The sequence below is a fragment of the Stegodyphus dumicola genome, chromosome X1, assembly GCF_044657685.1.
Source record: "Stegodyphus dumicola isolate Sdum_Otavi_A_Nest chromosome X1, ASM4465768v1".
Classification (NCBI taxonomy): Eukaryota; Metazoa; Arthropoda; class Arachnida; order Araneae; family Eresidae; genus Stegodyphus; species Stegodyphus dumicola.
Genome location: NC_140780.1, coordinates 114,658,234 through 114,672,887, shown reverse-complemented (window position 1 = coordinate 114,672,887; position 14,654 = coordinate 114,658,234). Strand labels below are relative to the sequence as shown.

The window sequence follows — 14,654 nt, the reverse complement described above, 5'->3', positions numbered from 1 at the left end:
AAAATAGAAATTGGAAAGTTCATCCGGTTGGTCAGCATGATTTTAATTTTTATTTAATTTTCAATCATTTCATGATTTAATTTTCATCCTGTAAAATTTGAGTGGGCGAAGATACAAAAGTTTCCTTCAAGGCTGCTAGGATTTGAAAGTTATATTTGTCCAAAATTTCGAGGTTAAGAAACAATAAGGAACTGAAGTCAGCTTACCTTTCTGAGGGATTGTCTGCGCAAGTAGGATGGGATCACCTTGACGTTTTTCCAAGGAATTTCTGGGTGCCAGATCAAGATCATCTTTTTTTTTTCTTTTTTTGGTTAATGATTATCGATTCTAAGGGCGTCAAATCGTTAAATCGTTTCCTTCGTGGGATTTTTATCACCTCTTCCGCCTCTTTGTCACCCGAAAGGAGCCCCTGGATCCCTAAACCTGTTCGGCTTTGAACTCAACCTCCATCGGCATCTTGTGAAAACGACATTCAGTGCACAGAGAAAACAGAGTAGAACATTTTGTTGGACTTTTTTGCTTTATATATACATTTTGTGGCTAGTTCTAATTTTTAATACTTTAATTTTGTAAAAGTAGTAGTACAATACATTTTATTATATGCGATAAAATATTGCATAAGGCAGAGTATTATGTATAATATTTTGTAGACAGCATTTACAATGAAATGAAATATAGTATTCTTTTTAGTAACTTTTAATTTATTCTGAGTGACTTTTTTATTAAACACATATGGTCTTCTCTGTCAAGTGCCGATATAAACTGCATGCTTTAAAAATGAATTAATTGGGTAAGACATGAAATAAAATCAAGATCTTTTCTGGTAACATTTACCTATTTTTAATTTTTCTAAACTGATTTACTTGTCATTCTTTCATGAATCAATTTAATCTGATTATCAAACATTCAGTCAGTATACATGCAAGGTAAATCATAAAGGTCTTAGATACCTTTGCCTGCCACTACATCGTTACAGATAAAGAGAGTAAACATAGTTAGTCATACAATCATATAATAACATAGCTTAACATAGTTAATAGCAGTGAGATCTACTCCACTTCTATTTTTGCAATACAGCTTTTAACCTATTTGGAACCTGTTCGTGATTGTATTAAGAGTAAAGCGATCCTATTATACTAGAAGCTGTTGCGTTTGCCTGGCAACCCCTTCTGGAGGAACAATAGAAATTCAATTTCTAGAAAGCATAAAACTCAAATTGGCTTTATCCAGTCTGCTCAGAAAGAATCTGATGCTTTGGAATTGAGTTGAAGTATCTAATTTTATCTCCTCCCCATTGCCCCTTGGACTTTTTAAATTTGAATATAAATCTTGATCTTATCTAAAGAGTTTTAAAAAATGAAATGATTCACAGTTAAGATCTATTGCAATGAAAACTATTGAGGTTAACTATCCTCAAAACGAGTGGTTGCGTGTCTACACTGACGGCTCTATGTTGGAGAGAACGCGCGGTGCCAGATCAGGTATACAAAGCGAGTTTTTAACTTCTACTTACCAATGGACCCTCTTACTACTGCCTGGAAATAGAAGCTATTGCTGTGGCTATTCAACAGCTGTCGATTAGTAATCACTCTTTTGTAAAGGCTCTTTGTAATATTGTCGGATTCCAAAACAGCACTCACTTCAAGCTCTTCTGAATAATCAAAATATTTCCCAAAGAATTTTAGACTGTGGGCCTTTGCTTAAGGGGTATCAGCAACCCCTATACCGACAATGTTAAATTGGACATTATCGATGTACCTTTTCTCAAAATCTGCTTTAGATACACTCTTGAAATGTTTTGTGTAATTAAAGTATACCTATCTGATTATACTAAAATGAGCTTTTGAAACATTTTGAATTTTAGAGTAATTTACAGAATATTTTGTTAGGCATAGTAAAATTTAGCACTTTTCTCACACAAAATTTTTTTTCTAAGTTTATCACAAAAAGCTCATTTCAGTAAATATTAGGAAACCTAATAAATAAGCATAAAATTTTTAGATACCTGTGAGTAGCAGTTCCTGAGAAAAGATACACCGAGTATAAAAAATAATGCTTAGAGAAAAACGCGTTTTTATGTAAAAATCCTCATTAATTAAAGCAGTCGATGACAAATTAAAACTAGAGTTTTTACAGTTCTAATTTTCATAGAGATTAAAGAATGGTATTTTTAGAAAGATAAAAGTGTAGAGATTTTGAAAATGCAAAAATCCGAAATCATTGCATTTTGAAGATTTGGGGGTTCCAACACCCCTTAAGGCAATGGAACACATAATTTCTTTCTAATGGATTCCAGCCCACTGTGGAATTATGTGAAATGAAAAAGCCGATACATTGGCTAAGAAGGAATTTTTGATAATACAACGCATTAATCGACCGCTTTCTTTTCATGCGACTAAATTATTTGTTAACTTCACTGTTAAGAAAATTCTTAATCAGGATATGATTCAACGTGCTATGGATAAGAATTGGAGGATTATGGGGGAAGAGACAGCTTTCGTTCCGAGTTTTCCAAGAAAGATATCGGTAGCTCTATTTAGACGTTTGAAGAGACATGACTGTTTCCGAGACCACCTTGACCACCATTTTTGAACTTTTAAATAATTGTATTGCACTTTCTCGGTGTGAGGACATTGTTAAAAAGTACTGGAAAGCCAGGGAACTAGTGTCTTAAGCACTAATGTTTGGCATTTGTAAAATAATATAAAATGTTACTTAGTTCATGCGTCATGCAAGAGATAGCCCTATTAGTACTGTATTTCTCTTTCATGAAATTTCAGATCAAATAGTTACAAATATTTTCGAAAAGTAATCTATGCCCATTTCAGGAAAAGATTACCCATAAGGAAACACGCACCTGTTCGTGACTATATTCTGCATACTCGCCCCGGTAACCGGACTTACGGCGCTCAATTTCTTAATCTGATCATATGTTAAAGACTAAGTGTTCTTATAGCCAATGTCCCGACATTAATCATAGCCATGATATGTAACTCATTACCACATCTTTTGCACTTATCTCTGCCTTTTGTACGCATTATTGTATCTACCGTTACTGTTTTGTATTCAAGTTAGCCAAGCACTGCTGGAGTGAGAATGGATTGAACTGAAGTACCGGAAGATATTCTGTATCACAAAGCGCGAATACAACGAGAATTTATGATGTTTCCAAACTCCTTTAAGCATATTGGTTTTTATAATAATTTAACCACGTTACTCCATCTCTTTCCCCTAACAATGTACTGATAATGCACAAAATTAAGGAGATACGTATGGTTCAACCTATACCACCTTTTTTTCCCTTAATATAACCTCACTGCTATCAGAAATTAGCCGTATAATCTACTTTGTTTTAAACAATTTTCCCGTTTTTTACGCCATCTATCATTCCTTATTTCTTCTGAAAACTTATATACCTTTATAGCACTAGGCATATTTGAAAACTGTTTAGTAATTTCCTTGGCCCCATTTTTTAATCGTATGCAATGTTTCAATTGAAATAACAGAAGAGGCTTTCAGAAAAAGAAACGGAAAAGATGTTCTTCACTAACACGATAATACTTGTAGCTGATGCTAGGAATTAAGTCTCACAAGCCGATATTTCTTATTTTCACTTTCACGTATACTCTTTTATTATATTTGCAGTACGTTTCATCTATTTACAAAACTGCTGAATACAAATAATTTTTATTGTTTGTATCATTATTCAGCTATCTGGTGAACAGTATATTATTGCAGAAATTGCAATGCAGAATGTATTAAATAATTTACATTAAATTATTGCATTGCAGAAAGTATTAAATAATTTCCATAGGATCTATTAATAAAATGCTATTGAAATGCAAAGAAGTCAATAATTTGATTGAATAAGAAGCCACAATGGTTTTGACACAACGTTTTTAAATAAAAATCAATTTTAAAAACATGAAGAAAAACATTCATTTCCCTGATAATTTTTTTTGCTCTTCTGAAGAGAAAAGAGTACATTAAAAAGGTAATTCTAGAGAAGACACTTTTTTGGCATATAAATTGCAAAAAAACTACCAAGCAAGGAAACCTGCCTGAAGCAAACTGAGGTTTCTAAGCAATATAAATAAAAATAAAATGGAACTTTTCTTAAACTTATTTTACATGGAAAAAAATATTCACATGCCTCAGGTTTCTAAAAAAGAGCATTCTCTAAGCTTTTATAAATATTATGTTTTTTTTCTTCTTTAAATAAACTTGTTAGTCCTTTTATAAATTTGATTTTTTTCAGGTCCATGGCCATATATGGTGTGGATGATCCATGAATATGTGTTAAACTGCATAAAATACATATTAATATCATGTATAAAATTCTAAGAGGACGCTTTAATAATGCTTATCAGTACAATACTAACTCCATAATGCAATACTAACTCCAAAATGCTAAAACATTTCATCAATATTTTTATAACTTCTTTAATTTATTTTTTTATATTAAACTAATGTACAGCGTAAGTTAGATTTTAATTTTAGAGAAACAATTAGTCAAGCGTAAACTTGATATCACATGAAACCAATTTCCATTCATCAGGAGCACAAAAAGTGTGTTCTCTGAAAGACTAAAATGCTTAAAATTTCTTTCGTGTGTAGAATAACTTCTTTTTATTAATCTGAACTCGGAAGTCAAATATTCGCAAATGAATTGAAATTCTAGGCACTTCCATTTGTTACTCAACTTATTTTCTAATATTAGGCTCATACACGCAAACAAAACAAATTTTAGTGAGACATGCGCATTAAAATATTAAATAATATAAATATTAAAATTTATAAATGAAATTTTATTATGTTGCTTAAAATTTATTTTCCCATCGTGCAGGAAAGCCTCAACTAGCTTATAAAATTAAATATTTAGAACTGGGCTAAAGTGCAACCTTATTTTTTGGCACGGATTTTAAATAACACTCTATCGATTTTGAGGGTGATCAGACACAGGTCCCACGTTTCCAAAAGAAAACAAATTCTGCCAATGTGAAGTGTAACAGCACTTTTCCTAACTAATGCAACATAAAATCTGATCTTTGCAGAAAATAATATTTTTTTGGATAAGATGAATGAAAAAGAAATAATTCAATTTAACTATCTAATGTACTATAGAATCCTTTTTTTATTTAGAAAAATGAGAGAAAAGAATATTTTTTATATATTATTGAAGTGGCGGCTGACCTGCTATATGACGCAGTCTGTTTTTTTCCACTATAAATAAATAAAACGTAAGTCAATGAGAATATCAAACTTAACTTCTGGAATTTATATTAACATCTCTAAAACCCTGGATGTTGAAAACATACATTCTGAGATTTCACAGTTTCTTAAAATGCCCATTTATTTAGTTTACGACTATTAAATACCTTGTAATAGCCACCTTGCTATTTGCAAATCTTGTTTCCAAAGCTGCGGTATGATTACTGCCGTAGGTTGTGTCGGAGAATGAGGCTGCATTGATGAAAGTAATGTGATAGATTTTCTTCCCTAGAAGCCATAAAAGCAATAATATTTGTCCCTTTTTCCAAGCCTCTGAAAGTAAAAAGAAATATTTTTAGAAACGGCTGCATTTCTTTTTCTTTGAAGAAACAGGATGCAAGTTTTATGATTTAAGAATTTTGGGTATTTGCTGTTACATCTAACCTTCCACGACTAACCTTCCACACCTTTTTCACGACATCTAACCTTCACACCTTTATGATAAATAATAAATAAATAATTCCTTTTCCACGATCATCCGATCGGGGAAAAAGAATTATTTATAATATACACGTGTGTGAAATTTACCTTTAAAAAATCTACCAGTAAAACGCAAAGGAAGAGCACGTTGTATAGATGTAAAATACAGTCTCTTTATTTCTCATAGAATACTTTTGAATATTTATGAGTTAGGAAGCGGCTAAATTATAAAGGACTACATCTATTGGTTAACCAATAGAAAGTATTAATCTTTTTTGGGGTAATAATCGTAAAATCATTGAACATGAACAAAACAACACACAAAGTATAGCATTAAACAAAATAATTTATGATGATAAGTTTACAGACATTCAGTAATATAAATTCCTTGCATTAAAACTAAGAAAGGTTTCGTGAAGAATCCAGCGTTCCGTAAGTTCTAAGCCTTCTTATACATCATCTGGTAAGCCGTTTCTCCTGACGGCTCATCTGCGATCTTAAAAAGAGCAGTACTCCATCATTTTTATCTAACACACTTTTCATATTTTCTGACACAGTTTTCTCTTCCTCACCCTTCAACTCATTTAAAATACAATACATTCTTTTCAACATGTCCTTGTATCTTTCATGATGCATTAAAATTTGTTAGAGGTTTAACTATACGCAAAGAGAAATGGATTATAGTTTCTGTGATAATAATTAATTAATACTGATTACAACATTTCCTAAACACCCACAAAAAAAGAACGCTTAAAATTTAAGAACGCTTAGAATCCCTATTAGTATACAAAACAAGTGATTCTCTTTCTCTTTGGATAAACTTTGATAGAGGTCTAAGGTTCAATCAAGTGCGTAGAAATGGCGTTGAAAATTTGGAAGGTCTTTGTTAATAGAAAATAAGACTTTCGTTGACAGGAGTGCTTCTTGACAGAAAATATTAAAATATAAGATAATATATTTATTGATGTTCACTCATTTAGAATCAAAGGCGAAAACAAAATTATATATATATATATATATATTTGTGAATATATATCGCGAACATCAAAAACTCCACTAACGTCATCGACTGATATAAGAGACAAAACTGACCCACTGACACTGAGTGGAAATCATATAAATATGTGAATTCACGTTGTAGAGACATTAGGTTAATTGGAAGTAGACAAGATGGAAAATAAGCAATCGCCTTCGCCGGGAGTCGAACGACGGACCTCTGGAATACTGGCCCAGTGTGCAGAACCACTACACCACGAAGGCACTCTAGAAAAGCGGGAGAAATACCTTATAACGTGAAAGCATAACATTTCAGTCGATAAACCTTTAAAGGGATTGCATAGACAGAGTTCCTATTACATATGTTAAACAGCAAAGTTTTGTTTGTGTTGTTGTTACTACGAGGAGTTAGAATAACACTCAAAATACATATAGTTTTCTTTTAAATCCTTATCAGAATTTCTGGTGAAATGAATGACGGACAGTTAAAGAGTAGCAAATGAATTTGGCTAAAGCGTTATCGTAAATTGTGGTAATGATACTTAAGCGTCTGGTTTAAAATTCATGATAGTATTTAAAACAACGTGGTATAGAAGTTACCCATATGGCTTGCTAATAGAATAGTTCTTTGATTCGTGCGTTAGAGTATGGGACGACTATAAACATCTCAGGGATGAACACTGTTTTGTGTGTGAGATGTAGGAATCAGGTTGGAAGTAAAGAAATTCAAATACACTCATACAATGAATTTACTCTGTTATTTACAGATACTAAATACAAGTTCTTGAGAATTACGGCATTAACAACAAAGATAGTTCAAAAGCAGCCACTTTCAGCAATCGAACTGAGAGGTGTATTGGGCTACTGTTGACCAAATGAATGGTGTTTTTTCTTGTACCCTAAACATCAAGCTAATGTTGCTTTTCATAATCATCAAATTAGTTTGGCGCTTAGTTTCCCTGTTTGATCATTCATAATATCTCCCAAATGAACTATTAGTTCATCAAACATTATATTTACCACATTTCAGCCACTTATGATGTATATATAGAATTAAACTGTAAGGGGTATTGCGCTGTCGTTGACCAAAGAAATTGATTCACAAACGTAACTTTCTGTCTCAACCAGAATAACATTCCGTTACAATCCTTATCTTCCGGAACAACTCTGACGTTTGTTGTAATGAAGAAGAACAACTCGAGTTTTCAGAAGAAGCGAGAAGACAGTATTTAAATATGATGACTTTTTCTCATTTGAAGCACGTATTCCACCGCTTCCAAAATTTCTGCAACACGCTTAGATAATGTTCCGCACATACCCGCACACAGACTTGGTTGACTGATATACTTAGTGTTTTCATAAATAGTATTAAAGCTAATATTTACTATATATAAATGATAAATTAGCACAAATATTAGTGATTAAGAGGAAATGTGCTGGTATTAGATTAGGTTAGATGGATACAACCTAACTTATATAGTTCGCGAGTTAAAGATTACTTCCTCAGAAACAGCAGCTACAATTTCTTCTTATCTGAACAAGGCTTTCATAAGAATTTTCTTCGAGTATGATTTGATAGATCTTACAAACCTATCGCAGATTCCTAAGCTAATTTTCAGTTAACTAAACTTTTATTCAATGTTCTTGTTACCAAAACGTTCTTGATTTTTTTTGTCTATAACGATTTCCCATAAACTCTAAAGATGTTTTTGATGCTTTAAAGGATTTTACACTGTCAGAATTTATCGCTATAGATACTTTTGTTCTTAATATGAATCTTCTGTATGACAGCAAATGTCCTTTTCACGACATGCAGAAAATTTTCTAGAAATATGCAGTACGCGTGACAGCCCAGTGACTCTACAAGTGGAAGAATGAACCAACAAATATACTTTTTGACTTTAATCTCATAAAACTGGATGATATTCAGAGGTGCAATACGTAAATTAATATTCATCTAAATAACTGAAATGGGTTACAATGACTTGGATGGGGTGGATTTGTGAATTTAATAGCGAATAATCTCACATTGTTACAATACGTCACACATGTGGTAAATAGAGTCCATCTTGTTAAAATAAAATTATAAAGCAATGAAAATAATATTCTGGTGGGAATCCAGTATTTTTATGAGGGCCAGATAAATCAAACTCACAACATGAATGGAAGTATAAAAACAAATAAAACTATAACTTCACTATAGGTTTTAATGCAAAACATAGAAAACAATAATTTTATGTTGAACAGATGGATGAAATTAACAGGAGGAATGCAAGTATAAACTCAGGTAAAATTTCAAAACATAAAATAAATTATAACACTTAATACAATAAATGAATCACATTAAAATTTTACTAAATTATGCAACCCAGTTTCTTTTACATACTGAAATAAATTCAAATTAACCTGCTTCCAGACTAAACTGTCGAGTGATAGGTTACAGTTATTAAAATACTTTAGTCGAAGTCTTATAACACGATCAATTTATTTAAAGTGACGCACAACGAAAGCAGATTTACAGTTGGAACAAACAAATTCACACTCATTTTTTAGAAAGCAACTGTGTGTAACTCGAGTGTGACAAATTCTAAGACGAGTTCACAGGGCTTCTTTCTTCTGGTTTCTAATAACCTCCAAATGTTCTACTCTTGGTTTCAAGCTTATTATGAAGCTAAAGTAGTGTGTTACAATTCCAGAAGTGTTGCTGTTGATTGGATATTTTTCGCTTAATGAGTATTTTAATATGCTAATCAATGGACAAGCCGACTGAACAAATCAACAGCGGACTTTGCTGTAATGTCTGTCTGCTTATTACCTTTAATACCATCACGTCCGGGAGCCCCAGCAGTAATGGATCTGGTACTCACGGCTCCGTAGGTTTAGAATTAGGATATGAAATGAATTCTACATATCAGAAACGTTTCTAAAGCTTTTGAACACCAAAAGAGTCCGTATGATCATAAATTTTCTCCAGCATAGCTTAGAAATGGATACAAGTACATAATATGCACCAATAATTCTAATTAATAAAGTAATAAAGATCAAATATTTTCTCTGGATTTTCTGAATATTTTTGTTATAACCATGATTCATCAGTCCCAACCATGCATTGTAATCAAGGGTCGGTATTCTCCTTGTTTAATTTAAATTTTATTAGTTTTGAGCTCGCCTTGAGTAAAGCTGAAGACTTTAATTGGTCATCCATAAATTAATCTGACTAGATAACTGTGGCATGTGATCAGTATTTAAATGCAAATCTTCCAACATAAACCTTCTTAACCCTACGTGAATTCTATATATTTTGCTCTCAAGTTATTTTAGAATTTTAAAATCTAATTTTATTTTTTACTTTCCTAATAAGTTAATTTTAAAATCCAGTTTTATGTATACCTTCCAATTAAAAGTTAAATTTGAAATTTAATTCTTAATTTTTAAAACATCTTTAATTTTCACTGATTCGGACTTACTTCACTGAATTTTAGTAACTGAATTAGTAAGCTTTAAAATGCTGCTTTAATACTATTTATGAAAAAAACTAAGTAGTATTAAATAAAAGAAAAATTTGGAAAGATTGCAGTCGAAGGTAATTCAAAAAATGTAAGAATAAAGACAGTTTTATTTGATTTCACTCTGTTTTATTATTATTATTATTACTATTATTATTATTATTACTATTATTATTATCATTATTATTATTATTATTTAAGAAAATGGATACATAACTTCTCGTATTACTCAAGATATGCCACGAGGCTTACAGAAATTAGTAAATAACTCAGTAATACAGAGGAAATATAATACGACAATAGCACACAATATTTAGATCTGGGAAGCATGAGAAATATATATAATAATAATAATACCACTATAATAAGAATGCTAAAATAACTCTAAATACTAAAACCAAAATAATAATACTGCTGTAAGGGAAGTATATCATAATAATAATAATAATAATAATAATAATAATAATAATAATAATAATAATATAAATGAGATAACAGTAACATTATGCATTAATACGTAAAGTAATAATACATAGATAAAATAGAGTAACAATAGAATGTTACATAAAAATATCCTAATGCAAATACATAAAAATAATAATTTAAACAACAACTAAAATTCCGTAAGACAACAGAAGCCTTAGAACTCTTGGTAAGGTCAGAGAAAGCAGGAGGTCAGCAAATAAAAAGATACCCTACTTACCTTTTAAAGGTAGTTCTGGTACTCGATATAACCTGCAGTGCAGTAAGGCAGGCTTTTCATCTTCTACAGCAAGGATGTCAAACTCGCGGCCCGCGGGCCGCATGCAGCCCACAACAAATATTTTTGCGGCCCGGCCAATATATCGGCAAATAATAATATATAATAATAAAATAACATATCGACGAAGAAAAAAATGAAATGTTTACTGCTAAGTAATTAACGATAATTTATTCAGTGTTGTTAGATTACTCACAGCGAGCTGACACACACACTACTTAAATTACAAATGCGTGTGAGTAGCTTGCGTTCAGCTACCTTCGGCTTTTGGGGGACACGTGCACTCAGAACTTGTACGCATCCCCCGATAGCCGAATGTGGCCGAACTCATAGTCTCAGTTTTCCAATCATAGTTTTGTACGATATATTGGTGCATTCATGTGCATGCACTTTGCTTTATTATTAATTATTACTTAATTCATATTGTTACGGATTTCATAGTTTTTTTTTTTTTTTTTTTTTTTTTTTTTTTTTTTTTTTTTGAATTTTAATTAGATTTGCTTCATGTTGCCTTAGCAACGCAGACGATTTTTGAAAAAACAGCTGCGTTGGAAGGTTAAAAATAGAACAGTGCGTGCATTTAATACCTAATAAATAAATATCTCGTAATTTCTGTTGCCATCCACAAAAATCCAGATATTTATAGATGTTTCCAATATATTCGAGAAACTAATTATAAAGCTTATAAAAGCCGAGAACAAACAACTCATCTCAGTAGTAGCTGTAGTTCTAGCGAACTGTTTGTTTACTTAATGCTGTGATTGATTAGTAGCGATTTCGCTGTGAGATAGAATTAGTTTCTCTGTTTTGAATTGATTTTTGCTAAACGTTTGACATTTTGTGATATTGTTAGAATATTTTTGAAGAAATATTTCAGCATTTTGATTTATCTCTTGTGGAAAGAATAAATTTTTGTTAACTTTTTAATGTTAACCGTGTTTATTCCAGCCCTTTGTATTCAGTATGTCTATATCAAAACCAAGTGGTAGTAAAATTAAACGAAAAATCGCTGACGAACATAGAATATTCCAAGTAAAATGGGAATTAGAATATTTTTGCAGTGAAATAAAAGATAAAATAATCTGCTTGATATGTAATAATACTATTAATGTACCAAAGTTATATAATATTAAACGTCATTACGAACAACACAAATCGAAATATAACAATTACGAAGGATTAATGAGAGAAGAAAAGTTGAAAGAGCTCAAGTTAGGAGTGAAAAAGCAACAGTCCATGTTTAGTAAAGTATTGCAAGAAAGTGAAGCGGCGGTACATGCAAGCTACGTCTTGTCCGAGTTGATAGCTAAACATTCGAAGCCTTTTACTGACGATGATTTCATCAAGGAATGCCTAATGAAAGCTGGAGAAATTGTTTGTCCTGATAATGTGAAGGCTTTTCAATCAATTTCATTGTCTCGAAATACAGTTGCGGAAAGAGTTACTGATTTAGCCGCGAATTTAAGTGATCAGATCAAAGCAAAATTATCTAGTTTCGAAAGTTTCTCCATTGCCTGTGACGAGAGCACGGACATTAGTGGCAAAGCTCAATTAGCAGTGTTTCTTCGTTCTTGTGACAAGAATTTTAACATTTTTGAAGAATTACTGGAACTAATACCGATGCCTGGTACTACCACAGGAGAAGATATATTTACTTGTGTTTTTGGACTTCTTCAGAAATACAATCTACCTTTGGCAAAATTAAATTCTGTAGCTACAGATGGCGTTCCATCAATGACCGGGGAAAATAAGGGCTTCGTAGCATTACTAAGAAAAAAACTTAGTGAAATTCACGGTTCAAACGTTCATCATACGCATTTTATTATACATCAAGAAGTTCTATGCACGAAAGTAATACATATGGAGAACGTTTTGTCATATATAAAAAAAGTTATAAATTTTATAAGATCTCGAGGTTTAAATCAGCGTCAATTCACTGCTTTCTTAAGTGAGTTAGATAGTGAATATTCGGGTTTGTTCTACTATACCGAGGTACGTTGGTTATCTTGCTCCAAGATTCTCAAACAATTCTGGGATTTGAAAGAAGAAATATGTCAGTTTTTAAAAACGAAAAATCAAGACGTAAGTTTGTTTTACGATCCAATATGGATACAAGATTTATCTTTCTTGGTTGATATAACCAAACACTTAACCGATTTAAATTTATCGTTACAAGGAAAAGATCATATCATTACGAACATGTTTGACATAATTAAAGCATTCAAATGTCAACTAGTTCTTTGGGAAAAACAATTTAAAAATGAAGATTTGACGCACTTCCCGACGTGCAGCATGAACAAATCAAGTTTAGATGATACTTGTTCGTATCAAAAATACGCATAAAAAATTGCAAATTTAACAACTGAATTTGAAACGAGGTTTAATGATTTTAGTTCCCTCGAAAAGAATTTTTTTTTTGTTTTGTTTTCTTCGATTTTCTCAATAAGTATTGACTCAGTACCCAGCCATATGCCAATGGAGGTGATCGAGATTCAATGCAACTCAAATTTGAAAGCAAAATTCATTGAAGTGGGCGTGCCTGAATTTTACAAATATTTACCAGCCAGGTTTGAAAGTACTCGAAAATTCGCATATGAAATTATTTCCATGTTTGGTAGCACTTATCGGCGCGAGCAGTTATTTCAGTCATGAAAGGTAATAAGTCTCCTATTAGAAACCGTATTAATGATGCTCACCTTGGGTCAGCGTTGAAAGTTATCACTGCAAACAAAATTTCTCCCGAAATAGGAAAGATAATAGCAGAGAAGAGATGTCAAGTATCAGGACGTAAACATTAAATTTTTCTTGTTCTTTTCTATATAAATATATATATATATGTTTATTATTGTATTATTCGAAATAAATCTACGTTTCTATGAATATTGATTTTTTTTTTTTTTTTTCGGCCCGCCTAAAGTTAAACCTTGTTTGTTTGGCCCAAGTGTACCTATGAGTTTGACATCCCTGTTCTACAGCATCCGAGTTCCCCTAAACAGTTATCTAAGTCTCGAAAATCTAAGTTATAATCACGAACAGTTATAATCACGTTGAATGTGCTTACACTTAAAATGTCAAAAAAGTGAAAAACTTCTTTGTTCACTGAGCCTCCGAAGCAAGGTAGTCAACATTCCAGCCAAACATAGTAGCAACATGCTGTATTAATACACTTCTAAATTTTATTGTGTATCTTAAGCTGTTATCATTTACAATTATCATTTTTTAAAGTGAAGATAATGTGCCATCAAACAAAACAGAAAAGGGAGGGGAAGTCTTAGCTTTTATTATAATATAATATACTTTATATTTTACTATAATATAGTATAGTTTATATTATAATATTATATTATATTACAATATATTATAATATAATTTATTATAATTTTTAATGGTATATTATATTAGCTCCATTATTAATTTTAAATTGAGATACACAGTTGCATGAGAATCAAAGAAATAAAAATTTATTTTAAAAGAGGTTTAGGTAAAGTATATTCAAAATTCCTTGTTGAAAAAAATGAAGCAGAACAAATAATAAATCGTTTCAAGTAATATGTACGAAAACGTAAACTTAACAGACCCTCGGCTTGTTTAAAGCGGAATCTAATTCAAAAAGGTTGAAAGCCTCCTATTGTTATAAGATGACGCAAGTTGGAAGTAACGGAGTTTGTCAGGCAACAAGGGATTTCTTTAACATGTTATAC

The 14,654-nt window shown here is 31.5% G+C and overlaps 1 long non-coding RNA gene across 1 annotated transcript in view; it reads right to left on the bottom strand.

The window, feature by feature from the left end:
• LOC118196193 (uncharacterized) overlaps nt 1-14,654 on the bottom strand; it is a 361,083-nt gene that overhangs the window by 143,822 nt on the left and 202,607 nt on the right. Inside the window, exon 2 of the long non-coding RNA XR_015038548.1 lies at nt 5,379-5,544. This is a non-coding gene — a long non-coding RNA (uncharacterized LOC118196193). The remainder of the gene's footprint in view (nt 1-5,378; nt 5,545-14,654) is intronic.